Genomic DNA, 19,159 nt, shown 5'->3' with positions numbered 1-19,159 from the left:
GATACCAAATTGGGTGGAGCTGTTGACTCTGTTGAAGGTGATGTGGCCTTGCAGAGAGATCTGGACAACTAAGAGAGCTGGGCAATCACCAACCGCATGAAGTTTAACAAGAGTAAGTGCTGGATTCCGCACCTGGGAAGGGGCAACCCTGCTTATGCGTACAGACTGGGGGACGACATGCTGGAGAGCAGCACCACAGAAAGGGATCTGAGGGTTTTGGTGGACAGCAAGCTGAACATGAGCCAGCAGCGTGCCTTGGCAGCCAGGAGGGCCAACTGTACCCTGGGGTGCATCAGGCACAGCTTTGATAGCCAGTCAAGGGAAGGGATGGTCCTGCTCTGCTCTGTGCTGGTGTGGCCTCACCTTAAGCACTCTGTGCAGTTTTGGGCACCATGGTATAAGAAGGATAAAACTGTTAGAGAGTGTCCAAAGGAGGGCAACAAAGATGTTAAAGGGTCTGGAGGGGAAGACGTATGAGGAGCTTCTGAAGTCACTTGGTTTGTTCAGCCCAGAGAAGAGGAGACAGGGAGGCCTCATGGCGGCCTGCAGCTCCCTCATGAGGGGAGCGGAGGGGCAGGCGCTGAGCTCTGCTCTCCGGGGACAGCGACAGGACCCGAGGGAACGGCATGGAGCTGGGGCAGGGGAGGGTCAGGCTGAATATCATGAAAAGGTTTTTCACTGAGAGGGCTATTGGGCACTCAGACAGGCTCCCCAGGGAAATGGTCACAGCACTGAGTCTGCTGGAGTTCTAGAAATATTGGGACAACACTCTCAGACACATGGTCTGATTTTTTTTTTTTTTTTGGGTGGTCCTTCTGGGACCCAGAAGTTGTACTCAATGATTCTTGTGGGTCCCTTCCAACTTAGATATTCTATGAAACATAATTTTATGATTTAGTAAATATCAGCACATTGTTTATAATTTACATGCAGCATTTTTCATTGAGAAGTGGTCAATGGATTCTACATTTAAAATTTTCCATTTTTCTAATACATTCCATGCATGTTCTCATTCTTTCTAAACCTCATTCCTTAAACATTTCCTGTCACTGAAAGAATAGTAAGAGCACATCTAAAACTGTTTTAACAAGGCACACATTCAAACAGCTGCTTGAAATTTTTGTATGTGTTTTTGCAGAAATATTTCAACTGTCTTACAATACCACAGACACATAAGAAATTAATTCCAGTCAAGGTGTGTCAAAAAAATGAAATTTTGATATAGAAATCTTGCCAAACAAACTGTTAAGAAGAATCCCAAATTACTGGTAAACTCTCATTAGTACTAGGATTTCTGCATTATTTTCTGCCCCCTTTCATCAGATATTACTGCAATATACATTGAATATCGTCTCAGAAACACACTTGGTATCACAGAATGCACATAGTTTTGAAGGAAGCCTATATTTAGGCAGATACTTCTATTTATCTGAAATAGGTGCCCAGCCTTGGCCTGTGAGGGCATCCTTGCAGGCAGCTGTCAAGCTGGGAGGCATCTTCTTGAAGGGCCCAGGCTCTCGTGCCGTAAGAACAGAAGCTATTTCCATTGAGCAAAGGGTCACCAGAAGAGTTCTCTTCCACAGGACTCCCAAACTACACGAGAAGAGTAGGGAGCAGAATGAGAGCTCTGCAAGTTTTGATGTTTCCTGGAAAGAAGGAAAAAGGAAGCTTTTGACTCAGTTGCTGCAGACCTCACAGTATGCATTGCAGTAACTGGATTTTCTCTGTCATATGCTACCCACAGCAGGACTCCTGCTGAAGTTTTTTCCCAGATCTGTGCAGCTGCAGGATACATTTCATTCTGCAGTATAGGAGATTAACTCCATGTATTACAAACTTAGCAAACATATAGAAAGTAAACCTGTCGCACGTAACCAGCATGTTATTTGTAAACTCTCACAACTTGGTCAACTCAAAACAAACGCTTGCAAGAACAATCAGAGGCTCTTCTCAAGAGCAAAAGGTCTTTCCATGCCAAGTTTCAGCAGTTGAAACCAGCAGCAGTGACAGTGGTGCTGTTAAAAAAATTGCAACTTTTTTTTTTCTTTTACTGTGAGAGAAGCATATTTCACTCTCCTTTTTCATGGTGTTCTAAAAATGGTGAATTTATGTTTAAAGAGAAAGAACAAACCTGTGGGAAGAGATTAGGTCTAAAAAACTGTTCCTCAAAGTTTGAAGCTAAGGAAAGTGATGGACAACTGAAATATGTGCTTTGAGACTATATTGCAGTTACTGCTTTCTGCAATGAGAAATTGATTTTGAGCAGACCTTTCTGAAATATATTACAAATTCTGAAAGTGTAAGAAAAATCCATGGATTTTACTTCTATTGTTTAATTTTCAAATCAACAGAATTTATTTAAATATTTTGATCTTGAGTGCCTTACAGCATATCCCTGTATGTCAAGGGATCGAAATACAAAAGGGTTGGATTTTTCTGTTTGTTCAGGGCACACTGGGAAATCTGTGCACAGAAGGTCAGATATTACAGATGCTGTTTACTTGAGCCTCTGTGTACCAATGGGGAAAAATAAACTCCCTGCAAATCTTCTCAGACAAAATATATATATATACTTTTTGCTACACTGGAGAGAATGTTGAAGGTAGAGAAAAACAAATGGTTTTTAGTTTGGGTGACTGTTTTTACAAGATTTTAACTAATTCTAAATCCACCAAATGAGTTACATTTAATATGACTACAAGCCTGCAAATATAGAGGCCTAAAATTCTTGTCACTGCCTGATACTATGTTCATTGTTAAGCATCTTTGCTTGTTATATCACTGAGAGAAATGTTATTATGCTGCCAGAAAGATGAAGTATTATCAGCAGTAACAGAAGCAGAGGCAATATCCCGTGTAAAAAGAAAGAAAGAAAAAAAAAACAACTAAAAACCAACTGATGCTTTCCACTTCCTTTCTCCCCTACAAAAGTGATACTGTTTTTTAAAGGCATTCTGCCATAGTGAAAGATTGCAAGGCTCAGAAATTGCATGTATATTCTTTTTTCTTTACTACCAGTTTAACTTATAGCTAAAATCACAGTTATTCTACCTGCATATGTCAAGGTGCCATGCCTGCCCCAAGGATGGAGAGGACAGACCCCTTGGCAGGGTAGCATTTCTGTTGTCAACACCTCTGGCTAGGCAATGGAAGCTAGTTGGATAGTGCCTCTATACAAATTACCCAACTAAATAACAGAAGTAATCTTGTTAAAGGCTATTATTCAGCTATGCTAGCTAATACAATAACAAATCTTGCTTTATACATATATATATATATATATACAAACTGTTTTAATCCTATACAATTTCATTCCAGTTTTTAAATTTCTGTAAGACACCTTTGTTTTTTCAGTTTATACTAGTTAATACACCATTTCAGCTAAGGCAGAACATAGAGAACAGAATAACAATGACTGGTCATTACATTTTAGATCTAAATTATAACTCTATTATAACACAATGAACTGCAATAATGTCAGCAAATGAGCACAGAAGCCCAAAAGTATTTTTCATAAACAACACTGGAATTTCAAGGGAGGAGCAGTCTTTTGGTACTTTTTTTTTTTTTTTTAATTTTAATCAGGGCAGGTCTACTTCAAGATAACAGTGCAGCAATCATAAGAAATGCTCTACTGTTAATGCACAATGTATCATCTATAACATTATACCTACACTGGCTTTCCAATCACAGCTCCTGACATATTTTTGAGGACCAAGATTAGGCACTTATTCAAAACACTAATAGCACAAATTAGAGACAACAGTTCACAGTTCAAAACATAATTTGCACATTCAAACAGAGATGCTATCAATGGTACACATAAAACTGCGCTTGCAAATTAGAAGCAACCTGAAAATTTGGCCCTTTTCAAAACCTGATTGTAGTGCATGAGTTTGAATAATTTAGTGAAATGGTTGAATATTATTTGTTTCTAATATTGAAGGAAAATATCAGATTCCCCTAAACATTTTAAAGTAATGAGAGTATCATCTGATCGTTGTCCCTGAATTTAATTTTTTTACTTCTTACTGATCTCAGTGAGGCACAAGTTGGGTCCTCTGACAAATGGGAACAGTTTCCAATACAAAGAAGAGAGTTAGGGAAACACAACATTTTTGTTTTGAAGCTCTTCAATTTAAATGACACTGAAAAACAACTGGGGTAAAACCTCATAAGCCAGTTTACCATACTTTATGTGTGGGGTTGACCTGTTATGATAAGATACAATGGAGAAGTTAACTTAATAATGCTAGTTGCTTTTACAGTAAAGGAAAAGTGTTGTGATTTTTGTTTGTTTATTTCAAACACAATCACTTGACCTCTGTGGAAGAGGAATGTCTTGATGTTGTGTCTTAAACCTCTTAAAAGGATGCACTGAGTCCCACTGTTATGCTATAAAAAACAAACTTCAGATCAAAGATTTACACAGTATTTTGTAGTTCTCCTTATTTTAAAATGAAACAAATGCTTTTTGAGCATATCAAATCATTTGGTTTAGGTGACATCAATTCTTTTGGATAAAATATTTACCTAATAGATTAATTATGAAACCACTAATTATTCCTCATTTCTGTAAGGCAAACTGTTCCTTTCTGCAAAAGCTGCAAAATTCTGACCTAGTGAGGCATTTCTGTCAGGCACTACGAATTTACTGAAACACTAGCAAACTTTGATGTTTTAATTCTTTCTGCTCTGAAATGAGATGATCTTTTATTTCAGGAGTAATCTTTGATGTTGGCAGTTACACAAATATATTAGGAAAATCCCACTGACAGGAAAAAGTGTTGATGAATTACTGCATTGCATGAATAAATTCTTTAAAGTGCAGATGACTGACTCCCTGCAAATAAACATGTGGTTCATGTAAATTCCAGCTAAATCAAACTGGACAGATATGTTGCCTAATCAGTATCCTATGCCAACTGCATAGATGTATGGAGAAGAGGTTATATAGACATAGTTCTTTACGAGGTGGCTTATCACTTGTTCAGAGTGATAATGTCTATTTCATTTGGTGTGATATCATATTTTTAAACCTGTATATAATGAAACACATTGCAGATACAGGTTACAGAACAGAGTAGCAAGATTATTCAAGACAATTTTTCAAGATCTTTTCCTTTTTCCTGGTTAAAAGTCATAGCCCAAACAAATTAACCTGGCCTCAAGCATTTCCATCAAATTGCCAAATATTTATAACCTTTGGGTAGCAGAATCAGTCCATCTCACTCTTTCTATGAAAGTCACTGCAAGACTATGGCCTGTGGTCAAAAATCATAACGTTAAGTGGACAGAAGGCAGCCCCTCCACCTTTAAATTCTCCTCCTACTGAAGAGCAGAGCAGAAACTTGGTTTTCAGGTCATCATTCATATTCAGGCAAGCCTTGAGTTTTACTAATGTATTCTATATTTATCAAAGGTCTTTGCGTTGAGGTTATACTGAGCATGAACTGTTGTCACTGGTGTGCTGTTCACCACCCTGATTTGTTCTTGTGGAGCTTCCTTCCAACCTTAGAGGAAAGCTCTAAGCAAATTATGCAATATTTTGATAATTCCTCAGGAGAGAGTTCGAAGTTAAAAAAAAATAGTTTTAGTTTGGATTCACTTTTAAAGTAAATCTTCTGATTTAAAGTAAATCTTCTGACTTACCATCCTTGTGTCTGCACCGAGGAGTGCTTAAACACTTTTGTGTATTCATTCAAGATGATGTGTTAGCTGGAACTAAATTGAAAGGTGCTCTCAAATGCACCCGAACTGCTGGAGTGTTCAGCTTAGGAGACCAGACTAGAATTACTCTCCTTGAAACATGCATTATGCAGGCATAAGGTCCTCACACCTGTTCTCTACTTCTGCACCGTATTTTTGGACCACGCTAATTACATTACTGATTGTATATTCATAGCTGTTAAATTCAAGGAGTGATGGAGTATTAGGAGATGTTTGTTTATTGTTCTTGTTTGTTTGTTTACAACACTTAAATCTTCTGTTTCCTGAGACATACTCAAATAATTTGTCTGAAGTTTTAATTTACGAGGGATTTACTACCAATACCGAGTCTGGAGAGTATCTACTCTATCTGCCCCCCTAGCAGCTCATTCCTCTTTAATAGGTGCTTTTAACATTGAATTGTTCAGGGATACAGTCTACAGCGATACAAACAAAATTGCTTTGGCACAAGTCAAAGGGTCTCACACACAAGATGGATGTGGAAGTTTCTCAGTCAAGTGCTATCACCAAATTACGCTCATTGTAGAACTCTGGACTCGTATATCTTGACTATTAAAACTGAAAGGTCTTTCTCACCTTGAAAAACACTTTTTTTCCCCATATTAGGTACATATACACAATATGTGCCCAAAGTAAATAGATCTATCCTTTGCTTCTGAGTGATGCACATGACTTTACTCAGTATTTCATCGTATTTAGCAGTTTGTTTTTTTCTCCCTAATTTTATACAGCCTACGCTAATGTCTTTTCTCTTTACATAACCTATTATTTTTTTCCTATTCTACTACAAATGTAAAATGGCAAGCACTATCTGCCTCAGAACAAATTAATTTCTGTACTAATTAATATAACAAATGTCTTGACCTAATTCTGTTAGCTATGTCCTGATGCTAGTTTTATTCCTCAGAATTCCTAGTTTATTTATCACACTAATACTCCTCTAATGAAACAAAAAACAAAAAAAACACATCTATCCTAATTGTATAGATGGAAAATAGGGAAATAGAGGAAAATAAGTGCTTCTCCCAATGGCACCTTAGAGTCAATGACACTTTCCTAAGTGAAAAGATTTCTTCATTACTCTTCTTTAGTTCTCTGTATTGCAACATTTTCTCCTCAATACAGCCTTGCAATTTTAGAATCACATTTAAATACGTCATCATAGATTTAATCAGAAACTTTGTTGTGACTGCAGGTATCCTATAAAATAATAATAATTAGAAAAAGCATTTTTTTTTCCCTAAAAATTCGAAAGGAAAAAAAATATTTCTTTTCCTTACCACTTATTGAGTTTTCTATTTTTCTGTAGGGGGATTCTGCTGTAAATGATTGCTGTCCATGAATGACAAATGACAGACACTGAAGTATCATACTTGACAGACAAAAAAAATTCAGTTCCAAATGAAATTTGATTACTCTTCTATAACTATGTATTACTACCTGAATTGGAGCCTCTTTTGTTATTCTTCTTTGTGAGGGCATAGAACTGAACTTCACTGTGGCACTCTGAAAAAAGTCCAAACTATATACAGTGTGAGTCTCTGTGTAGATCTTCTTGAACTATTTAGTATCCCAGACTGTTTCCAGACATCTATAGCTCCTCAAAAACAAAACAAAACAAAAAAACAAACAAAAAAACAAAAAACAAAAAACCTGACACTTCATTTTTAATTCAGATTCCTCTTTCTTGACACTGCTTTTCTTTGGACACAATCACTGGTACTATAATTGAGGCCAAGAACACACCCAAGCTTTTGAAAAAAACTCTTCCTGTTTCCATCACAATGTTAATGCAAGTAAACATATCACTGCATTTATTCATTTTTAAACTTTGCAATAGAAGACTAAAGCAGTTCCTTAATTTATAGAACCAAAAATAAAATAATTGGCTTTCATAGCAGAAGAAAAAAATAAATAGAATGAAGACTGATAAGAGCACATAAACAAAAGAAAAATAAAAGTGCTGTCAACTTTTCTCCATCAGTTTGTTTACTATACAAACGGCAAACCATATGATCCCCTTTCACTCTTCAGTAGATAAATTCTAAGTAAAAAAGAACCTTATTTATATTAATTTCCTCTTGCCCAAATGATCCTCTTACATGAAACATCCACAATGGCTTTTGTGTTATATCCTTGGTGAGCAGAGAATTCTTCGGCTCTCTAGTTTTCTGTTTATTGCATATTGCTTATCCATATATATCAAATTGGATTGAATTTCAGATCTGCCTAATTCTACAAATTCCAACTGGTTTCAAAAATAAAAGTAAGAGACCACAGAAGTGGACAATAATTGCAAAAAGAATCAGAACTCGTTGTCCTGAATGATCAATTAAAATTTATATAAAACATCAGATTATAATTATATGAAGGTTATTTTACCTAAATAATTGTCTCATGCTTAATAAAAATTACAACTGAGTCTATGAAAAAGAGACCACTGACTTGATCAGAATAATAACAACACTTTTACACAAAATATAACAATTACAGTTGGATCTTCGTCTCACTGAAGCTCACTGCACACTGCCTTGAACATAAATGTTAATAAGAATTCAGAGTAAACAGCTCACCTCTGACAGAAAGAGTAGCAATTGAATCAGTTGCTAGTTTTATCTGTTGTCTTTCAGTACATTAAAAATTGCTAAGAAAAGCTGAAGGAACTGAATGGAACAAATCTTTTATTGAATATGCCAGTTTTGTAAAGGAAACCATGGAAAGGTGGTGGTGGGGAAACAAGTAACAGAATTATAGACATAGTTCTTTACATTGATTGAATTTAAACTTCTGCTGCAATACCAGATGCACTCAAAATTATATCTAAGCCCTACGTCTACTATTTAGATCCCAGCTGGGATCTACGAAACCCACATGGTTTTATGCTCCTTATACAGGATATCTACGTAGTTGCAGCATACAGGATACAGGTCTTGTACCTGAAATGGTCAAAGTCTGAGAACAAGATCTTATACAAAGTTCTGTGAATTTGAGAAGGCTCTTCCTAGTATTTTATAGAAGTTGCATGCAAAACTATTCTGGTAGCTCCACTTATGCATCCCCAGTTACTATTAATACTTTTACTATTAACATTTTAGTGTCTTCAATAGGAAACCAGTATGTTTATTTGAGTAGATTAAGAGGATAGCTGCTAACCTCATGGAATATATATTTGGACAAGATGAAGACATCACATTTGGACTAAAGGAGGCTAGAGAGAGGTGGGGGTCGGTCTCTTTGCCCAAGCACCAAGCGGTAAGTCAAGAGGAAATGGCCTTAAGTTGCATCAGGGGAGGTTTAGGTTGGATATTAGGAACAATTTCTTCACTGAAAGGGTTGTGAAGTATTGGAACAGGCTGCCCAAGGAAGTAGTTGAGTCACCATCCCTGGAGGTCTTCAAAAAACGCATAGATGTGACATGGTTTAATGGTGGACTTGGCATTGTTATGCTAAACGCTGGACTAGATGATCTTCGAGGTCTTTTCCAACCTAAATGATTCTATGACTACCACTACTTGCATTTCACAAGAACCACAGAACCACTTACTGGAGAACCACACGTTGTGGGTCTTTCACTGTTTACCAACACCAGAAGTCCATAATGTTCTTTATTACTTGTCACTTGGGAGGACATCTGAATGGATACAGCTCAATAGAGAATGTAGTTGTTTAGCATCTCTTTGATCAATAGGCCTCAAAGACTCCATTTCTTGTTGTTTCCATATGAGAACGAAATACGTGAAATTATGAGAAGACCCATATTTGCTGCTAGTATGATGCTAAAGTTCTTGTATCATTGGGGGAGTCTCTGTTCTTATGGACTGGGGAAAATAAAAATAAATAAATAATAATAAATATACTTGCTCTGAAAGCACAGCTTTATACTATATATAGTACAGTATATACTGAGTTCCTGATTTTCTCCATATAACACTTTGAACACTTCAACACTTCGAGTCTTCAAACACTTCAATATTACTTGGATTAAGATGGTTCTTCGGTTATATGGGAACTGAGATAGGTTCCCCTTGCAATAGTTTGGTTTTGTCTGACTGTTCATTGGCTACAAGGTACTACATAGGGAAACTCACAGCCAAGAGGTGTATGATACAGATCTTCAAAAGACACTGCTGCCAGAAGAGTAGCCAGCTTAAAGCCGTCATCACCATGTTCCAGAAGAAGGCATGCTCAAAAACTCCTTGTCAGCTACTGAGGTCATTTTACAATTCCTGGTCCAACGGGTTTGGGTCTCACTGTACAATTATATCAAACATCTCAGTCGTTTCTTCTGTCATGATTAATGGAGAAAGAGGACTAAGCATTACTACAGCAAAGCAGGTGAGCTTCCTTCTGCTCCTGAATAATCTTAGTAAAGGATGGGGATTTGTTTATTTGCTTACTTTCTCTTAACTCCTGTCCTAGTGTGTCAGGACTTTCGGTCTTTACCTTACTTCAGAGAAAGGCCTGTTCCCCAGAAAAAACGCCTCTCCCCTGATGTCAGGACTGAACCAGGTCATCTGTGTGTGCATTTGTGTGTATAAGGGACAGGGAATCTCCCAGAAGTTTTTTCAGATTCCTCAAAAATGATTATTCTGAAACAAACAAACAAACCCACACACAAGCAAACAAACAAAAAAACTGCAGGGTTTTAGTCCCTCTTCTGTAAGGTTGATTATCCCCTTGAGCTTTATTCACCCTTTTGTACATCTTATTCCCTCAACAGAGCCATAGGGTTTTGTTTAGCCCTTTGCTCTTTGTTGGCTTCTCTATAAATTCAAAGTTTCTCTCCTCTAATATGGAGGCAGAGGACTCTGCTCCTTGGCCAAAGGACACTTCAAATAGGTTCTTCTGATTATTTCTCCTAATCAGTGAAACAGAGACTTCCCAAAGTTCTCGCCTGGCAATCTCTCTCTCAGATATTCAGCAAATCCTTAAAGGTTTGCTTACATTGCTGTCATATTCCACCACTTCGTTGCATTAAACCACATGCAATCAATTTTGGCTTAACAGAACACCCGTCATATGCAGAATAATGAATTTATTAGTAGTCTAATTAGTGTCTTGGCAGTCTAGTACAACAAAGATATTATTAATCCAGTTACAATGATACTAACACGTGTATTCAAAATTATCCAATTACTGCTAATCCCCATTAATCTTACAATTTGAGTTGTTACATACTGACTTTCTGCAACCTAACCTTACCTCAGTGTTAGGCTTAACCACCCATGACCTTCTGCATCCTAAAATTGATCCTGACAGCCTCACTTTGTAAGGGAAAATGTTTGGACCAAGTCACCCATGATCTGAGCTCTCTGCAGGAAGTCTGATCTTTCTTTTTTTTTCCCTGCTCTTATGTCTACTTAGGGTTCTTTTTATACATTTTTGAACAGTATTTTTGACCACCCTGCCTATTCTTATTGTTCCTCAGGTTAGTAACACCATGATAATGATCACTTTTTTTTTTTTTTTTTTTTAATCTCCAGACCATTATTTAGACCATACAGTTGCAGAGTCAATGTTAAACTAAAGCAAAAGCAAGATGAGCAATAGCTCCCTAACTCTTAGGCAACTCTGCTGTTGCAGTTAAAACAGAACACATGATCCCACAAGGCAACTCCTGAAAAGTCCTTGTTATTTGTTAAGTTTATTTAAAAGCCTGTGATCAGCTGCTCCCAGAATGTATAAAAATCCTAGTTGCCTTTGTTTACATTCACTTAATCTTTGTGTTTAATTACTGTGCAATCACAGGAAATAGGCTTACCAAACATTTTATTCATCCGTTCAATGAGTATGATTGAACAATGTAATAATAATAAAAAAAATACAATTTCTTTGATAAAGGTAGCTAAATGTCTTTGGAAACATTCATTTGGTATGAATGTCTGACATTTTTCCCCAATATCTTAAATATAAATACAACTGTAAACCTTAGAGAAAAATTGGATTTAAAAAAAAAAAAAGAGGAGTATTTTGCAGCGCCAGAACACATGTAGCAAATTTTTGCACTGTTGTAGAAAGATGAGCAGAAAAGGGAAATTATCACTGCAATGAACGTTTTCTTTCATTTCCTATTCCATTTTGCATGGGAACTATTAAATACAGACTCTTCTGGTATTTTTCAGGCAATAAAATCAGCAGTAAAATTCTTACTTGAAATTCTTAGTTGAAAATGAGCTGAAAATTGATTCACAAAGGTATAGTATAGTCATGCAGCTACATGAACAATTCAAGATATGTATCGCATTCTTAATTCTGTTTATGAATTGCCCATGAACAAATCAACAAACCCATAAAAATAATCTCCATCAGTATCAAAATTATCCAATGTACAAGGCTATGGGATTTTTGGCAGAAGTAGCCCATGAATTATCTACTCAGAAGTTTCTATCTGGTTTATTTATTGGTCACCCAAACCACATAACATTGCCCCTATTCATTGATTATAACTTACCTGTGCCTCTACCTACAATCAATTTTTTTTTCTTTGCAAAACGCATTTTCTTTCTTATTAAATGAGTCTCAGCTATTTGCATACACTCATATGAGTCATTGGTCAAATACTGTTGAAACATAAATAATGAATATAAACAAACAAGCTACATCAAATAGCTTGCAATTAGGGTTATACATTTGCTGCCAAATGTAATGAGCAGAAACCAGAACAAAAGGGAAAGCTGGAAGGAGCATCACATGCTATCCCAGTGATATAGACACTTTCCAAGATTTCTGTGTCCTAGTGCCTTTTCTCAGAACTGTGCCAGGTAATCACTGGATAAAACTGCGTAGTGAAAGTAGGTTTCCAAAACTCAGGTCATCGCCCTCTCACAAGCTAAGCACTTGTTTGTGCTTTCTTCGGCCGCATGATATTGTATTTCTTTTTTTGCACATTGGCACAGTTTTAAAAGAACTTCCTGACATGTTGCTATCTGCAGAGAACGAGTACACATAAAATACTAGTTTGCAGAACATCAGCTCCTCCGTTTGGTAATACGAGGCAGATTTCAAGGACAGGCAAGTAAAAAAAAGTGCTTAAGAACAGATTCAAGAATTAGTACCGAAATCCCACTTGGTTCTACAGTACCCAAAACATTTGCCATTTGTCCACCTGCTTGCCACTTACTCCTTCCTGCTATTCCACCACTGGTGATGAATGAAAGAAGTATACATGGATGTTTTCAGAGGTATCAAGATTGTCTGATTCTGAAGTAAGAATACATACTGATCACTCCAATATCTCTCTCTGAACACCTGCTGGGAATACATCTTTCAGATACCCAGTTGTTCAGATACCTATTTTTGATCATCGTTTGTAATAACCTGCTCAGGGCAGCAATGATGAATTCCTCTCTTGAACAGCCTGAGATGCTGAACTCCTGATTGATGCAGTCAATATTCATCCCTTCAGCAGGAACAGACAAAATCGTACCAGTTTGCCCTAGCCAACCTTTGGCAGCAGGGTGCCCTGCTAAGGTCTACTGCCCCTGAACAAGGGAGTCGGTCAGCAGCAGGGCAGGATGGTTTGGAAAAATCTCCCTGCCGTCTCTCCTGCCCACAGTTCAATCCCACTGCTGTAAAACCATGAGGTGCTTATTTCATCCACCATTTCTTGGTGAACGCTTGTTTAAAGAAAGTTTTTATTTGCTTGTTTGAAGTACAGCAGTATCTTGCTTTCATTGGATGCTATGGCTAATTTTACTGCCTCTTTCCATTTTGCTGCTGTTGTATGTACAGTTATAGTTTCTTACCCTATTCAACAAACTGAGGAAATTTCTGGGACAGGAAGTTACAGGGTATTTGATGCACATTATAGATTTGTGAGAACAAGGAAGCGTTTGTCTTTTGAAGCAAAATAACATACCTGTGAAATTTTAGTGATTTATCATTGTATATTTTAAGCAATATCTGGCATGTTACTGTGCTCTGATGGGTTGGCAAGTTGTTATGCCCTGTAATTTGTCCCTTAATCAATAGCTGAACACCCATTTAAAAAAAAAAAAAAAAGTGGAGAGTACATCACGATAGGGGTCTAATGATGATTTTCAGTGTAGTAGAGTCTTCCTTACTCCTTCTCCTAAACTGGGGAATACCGGTGGCTAAATGGCAACTTCTCCATCAAAGACTGTAGTTTCCTTGAGACATGTGGCATTTTTACTTTGCTTTACATGTGATTTTTAAGTGAGGAACTTCTAACTGGCATTCCTCAGAAAAGTGTGGTCTACTTCCTCATAGGTTTGATCTCTCTCCACAAAATTAAATGAATGAGCATTTATTTTGTTAGTACAATATTCAGTATAATGAAGTTCAGAAAGCAATTAAGTTTTACAGAAAGGCCTTTTTTTCTTTCTTTCTTTTTCTGAAGAACACAGCAAATATTAATGTCTAAAACCTGTAACTGGAACATCTGCAAGTTTTCATATTTATATTAAGACAACAACCTGACCTCAATAGCTGTGCGGATGTTTATGTACAGACAAATGTTTGTAATGTCTTTTTAAGACTTAGCAACATTTCCTGGAAAAATATAATTATACACTTTCATCCACTTTTCTTTAAAAAGCCTCTAACCTTGACATCTATTTGGCATAATAAAATAAATTATTAATTGTTTTAATGGAAATAGTCTTCATTTTTCATTCTGTAAGCCAAGCATCTGTGTGCATGCACTTATGTATGAATGCAAGTATATATATGAAAACAGAAGGAAATAAAGACAGATGCGTAATGCAGTATTTTCTGAATTCACCAGTTTGCATCTGTTTTTATGAATTCTGAATTTATTCAAACTTCACATACAATTTGAAATCTTGCTATCAACCAGGTTAAAACTTAATGAAACTTTTTAGGCATTATCTAACATAAATCATGAGTTTGACTTATACTCATGGTGTTTTACTGAAATCATATTTCGCATTCTCTTGACTTACTCTCTCTTTTTGTAACATTACTTTATTACTATTTTCTTTTTTTTTTTTTTTTAAATAAAATCTCCATGACTAGAAATTTCTAAATATTTGCCCTATTCCAAATTATAGGACATAGTGTAACCCAGGGGAAAAAAAAAAAAGTAAAACCTGTCATCACTACAAAAGCTACCTGACAGCTAGCTTCCAGTAGGTGTATTTCAGGAATGGTAAAAGCAAGGATTGGGTACGCAGTGAAACTGAAAAGTTATGTACAGAGGAAAGAGAAAAACACATATAAGATTTTCACTAGTAACAAACTGAGCGATGCATCAACTCCTGAAAAGCTTACAGGTTTCGTAAACTATTAAACCTTACTGTCCCTTGCAAATAAAGAAATTTATTATTTCAAATTAATTAATTTTGCAAACTATCACAAATTGGCTTAGCTTAAATAACATTAAAAAAAACAACTTATTTTTTCTTAATCTTCAATCAAATCATGTATTCCCACTTGCTTTCAGTACAGCAATACTACAGGAGAACATAATTTTGTGAAGTGCATTCATTAAATAAATAAATAAAAATGGTATTAGTAGTTCCTTAGCTGTCTGATGTTATCCAATTTTCAGTGCATTACACGAATCATTTATGCAATTGTCAGTTTTCAGATAAGCTTCTCAGGAAGTTATATAATTTGTGCAAGGGTTATTATATCCAATTGACAAAGTTTAAAATTTAAAGAGTACTGCTTATAGATAAATAGAAACATTGTGAAAACGATGAACTTATCTCTGTAAGTCATTTTCCATATATATATATATATATATATATTTCCTGTACACTGCAATACTACTATGCCATGTACTTTGTATTTACTTGCATCTCTATTTTTTAATCCCCACTTATGCACCACATTTATGAAAGAACATGAATAACCATGAAAAATATGGGCAGGATAACAAGTTTGTAACTAGAGCAAAACTAGTATCCATACTAGCAAATATCCATATCTCTTCACAGAAGCAAAACTTTAGTAATTTCCATCCTTCCTAAACTGTCTAAGCACATTTTCATTAATAACCAATACCCTACTCACACATTATTAGAGGTGTGTACATGCCAACAAAACATGCTGGGTGCATGGGATTTGCCTGTGACTTCTGCAAAGCACAACCACAAAGGGGCTAGGTGTGATGTTTCTCAAGTTAATCTGGACAGCCACTGTTATTTGCTTCTTCCTCTCAATCCCCAGCCCTGGGAGCCTGGGGCAATCCATCCCCAAACAGGCTGCAGCTCTTCTGCATGGCTGTTCTTTTTCCTTGGTCTTTCACTGTAAGCAGAAAGACTCACACCTCTCAGCATCAGCACACTCTGCACACATGCAGGTTTATATGGTTGTGTTAGGTTCTGGCCTGAACTCCCTAAAGTTTCATATGGCCAGCTTGTCGTCACACACTTTTCTTCAGGCATGGAGTACGATAAATGGCTTTTTTTTTTTTTTTTTTTTTTTTACCCACAGGGTAGATTGGCTTGAGTATGAGCACTACCTGTTTAGGAGAATTACAGCAACTACTTGCTGCATGGCAAACTCCAAGGCTCTGGGCATGGCAAAGAAACCCACTCAGGCACAGCTAGAGAGCCCTGATCACATCTGGAGAACACCCAAAACCCCATAACCTCTCAGAGCAAACTGCCATCTTGTCCACCTCTCCACATCTTCTGTGGGGCTCTGGTATGTGCAAAGCTGAATCAGTAAACAGAAATGGCATGCAGCATGGCATGCAGTACTTGGTTGGGATAATAGGTAGTTCCAAGAAGTCAGGTATTTTTGGATTTGGGAAGAGAGCTGTTCTTAACAGAGTAAAGCACAGCAGTGTTTTGTACAGTTACCTCCAAGGAGAATAAGGTGCACTTTTCATTCCTGCTTTGACTACTGCTCTGCTTTAACAAAAAAACTTTTGCAAACAATAGACAGAGAACATCCTTAAAATTAACTTCAGAAAAAACATGGCTTGCTCCACTCATCCCTTTTTCTTATATATTTGTGCACGATAGCTTCTCATGCTTGCACAACAAAACAACAGCTTCAAAAGGGAAAAGGAGTGTCTTTTCAAAATTACAGTTAGGTAAGAAAACAGAGGGTTGCGTGTGTGAAACTGCAATCTTGTTAAGTAAACCAAGGGAAAAGTTAGGAGCAGAGCTTTTCCCCTGTGTCCCTTCAGAGACCCTACTAACAGATTAGTGTCTCAGGGATCACACTGCACCTCTTCTCCTTAGTTCCAGGCTCAGTGTTGCACTGCAGGTCTACAAAAAGTTTCCCAAAACTGATGGCCCAGGCTACCCAGGTTAGGAACTTAGCTGCTGGTAACACTGAGATGAAGGCCTAAGGTGAACAGAAGAACAAAACCCTATGGTAACATTTGGAGGAGCAGACATTTCCCTCATGGGTCGTGCCAAGATTAGTAGAGGGATGTCAAACCCCTCCTGGTTTTGATTTGGAGATGACTTCATCAGGGTGCGCACCTTGTGGGATGGCCCTGTGTCACTGGGGCCTGCACCCTGACACCAGCATGGCAAGACCCCTAACCCCATCTCCTGCAGCTGCCCAGCACCCCCCTTAGAATCACAGAATCATTAAGGTTGGAAAAGACCTTCAAGATCATCTGGTCCAACCATCACCCTACTGTCAATGTCACTCACTAAACCATGTCCCTAATCGCCAGGTCCAACCTTTCCTTAAACACCTCCAGGGACAGTGACTCCACCACCTCCCTGGGCAACCCATTCCAATGTATGACTGCTGTTTCTGAGAAGAAACATCTACTTTCTAACCTAAACCTCCTCTGGCACAACTTGAGACCATTCCCTCTAGTCCTGTCACTAGTTACCTGGGAGAAGAGGCCAAGCTCCAGCTCCCCACACCTTCCTTTCAGGTAGCTGTAGAGAGCAATAAGGTCTCCCCTGAGCCTCCTCTTCTCCAGACTAAACAACCGCAGCTCTCTCAGCCGCTCCTCACAGGACTTGTGTTCCAGGCCCTTCAGCAGCTTTGTAGCCCTCCTCTGGACATGTTCCAGGGCCTTGATGTCCTTCTTGTACTGAGGGGCCCAAAGCTGAACACAGTACTTGAGGTGCGGCCTCACCAGAGCTGAGTACAGGGAGGCAATCACCTCCCTGGTCCTGATGGCTACACTATTCCAGGATGCCGTTGGCCTTCTTGGCCACCTGGGCACACTGCCGGCTCATGTTCGGGTGAGCATTGACCAACACCCCCAGATCCTTTTCCTCTCCACAGCTTTCCAGCCACTCTGCCCCAAGTCTGTAGCGTTGCATGGCGTTGTTGTGACCAGAATGCAGGACCTGGCACTTAGCCATGTTGAACCTCGTCCCATTGCCCTCTGCCCATCGATTCACCCTGCCCAGGTCCCTCTGCAGGGCCTTCCTACCCTCGGGCAGATCGACACTTCCCCCGAACTCGGTGTCGTCTGCAAACTTACTGAGGGTGCACTCAATTCCCTCATCCAAGTCATCAATAAAGATATTAAGGAGGTTGGGCCGTTCCCCGGGCACAAGCTCCCCGGGCACAAGCTCCCCGGGCACAAGCTGCCCAGCCCGCCGGTGCCGTACCGGGGAGGAGCACAGCCGCACTCCCGGCTGCACCCAGAGTCCCGTCTGTCGGGATGCGGCCGCAGAGGGGAGGGGAGCCCGAGCGGCGGCGCCTTCCCCCCGGAGAAGAGCGAAGTTAAATAGGCAGCGCTCCTCCACCGCCTTCCTCTCTCCTCTCCCGCCTTCCTCTCTCCTCTCCCGGCTCGCAGCCTTCGGCGAGCCCCCCGCTCCCCGCCCACCGTGCCGGGGCCGCGGTGCGGAGCGGTGCGAAGCCGGGACACGCCGCTCGCATCTCGGTGCTTGAAGGCGCCGCGTCCCGCCGTGCCGCCCGCCTGAGAGGAGCCAAGCCAGCTGCATGGGAGGAGATGAGCGTGGCGGGGAAGCAGCCGCCTCCAGCACCGCTTGAGCGCCCCGGCAGCCTCCTCGTCCCCACCTGGGCAAGTAGCCGAGCTCCCCGCCGCCTTGTCCCGGCACCAACTCCCGCCGCACTGCCCGGAGGGAGGCGCCTGCCTGAGGGGAGAGCGGGGTGCAGCGGGGTGGGGAACAGGGCGACAAGGCAGCCCGGCAGCTGCAAGGCTGCCCCCTCTCACAGAGGGCTGTGGGCAGCCCCCTCCTGCAGCCCCCCGGGAAGTTTTGGGGGCCCCGAGGGGAGGGAGGGAGGTGGCAGTGAGGGGGGAGCCGCCTCAGGCCGGGGGGGCTCGGCGCGGTGAGGGGGGGACGGGGAGTTGGGAAATACTTGCGACTTTGGTGGCAGCGCATTTGAGAAATCATTTATAAACGATGCCCTCTGATGGTGGTTTCTCAGCTGTCCTTGATTTAGTAAATTAACGTCATCTAGTGTGCCCTCCGTACCTTTTAAAATAATGACGGGCTTTTGTGGTTTAGTACCGCACTCGTCTTGGCGTGCAGGGTTGTTTTGTGGA

At 39.4% G+C, this 19,159-nt stretch overlaps 1 long non-coding RNA gene across 1 annotated transcript; it reads right to left on the bottom strand.

Moving 5' to 3' along the window:
• Positions 1-836: 836 nt before the first annotated feature.
• LOC121067660 lies at positions 837-18,889 on the bottom strand. The gene is made up of 3 exons (XR_005818369.1): positions 18,670-18,889; positions 7,171-7,321; positions 837-1,646 (listed from the first exon to the last, which is right to left on the bottom strand). It is a non-coding gene; the product is annotated as an uncharacterized LOC121067660 (long non-coding RNA).
• Between the last annotated feature and the right edge of the window lie 270 nt (positions 18,890-19,159).

Source organism: Cygnus olor, chromosome 3, assembly GCF_009769625.2.
Source record: "Cygnus olor isolate bCygOlo1 chromosome 3, bCygOlo1.pri.v2, whole genome shotgun sequence".
NCBI lineage: Eukaryota > Metazoa > Chordata > Aves > Anseriformes > Anatidae > Cygnus > Cygnus olor.
Note: the sequence above shows the minus strand (reverse complement) of the source record. Positions and strands in the feature narration are given on the sequence as shown.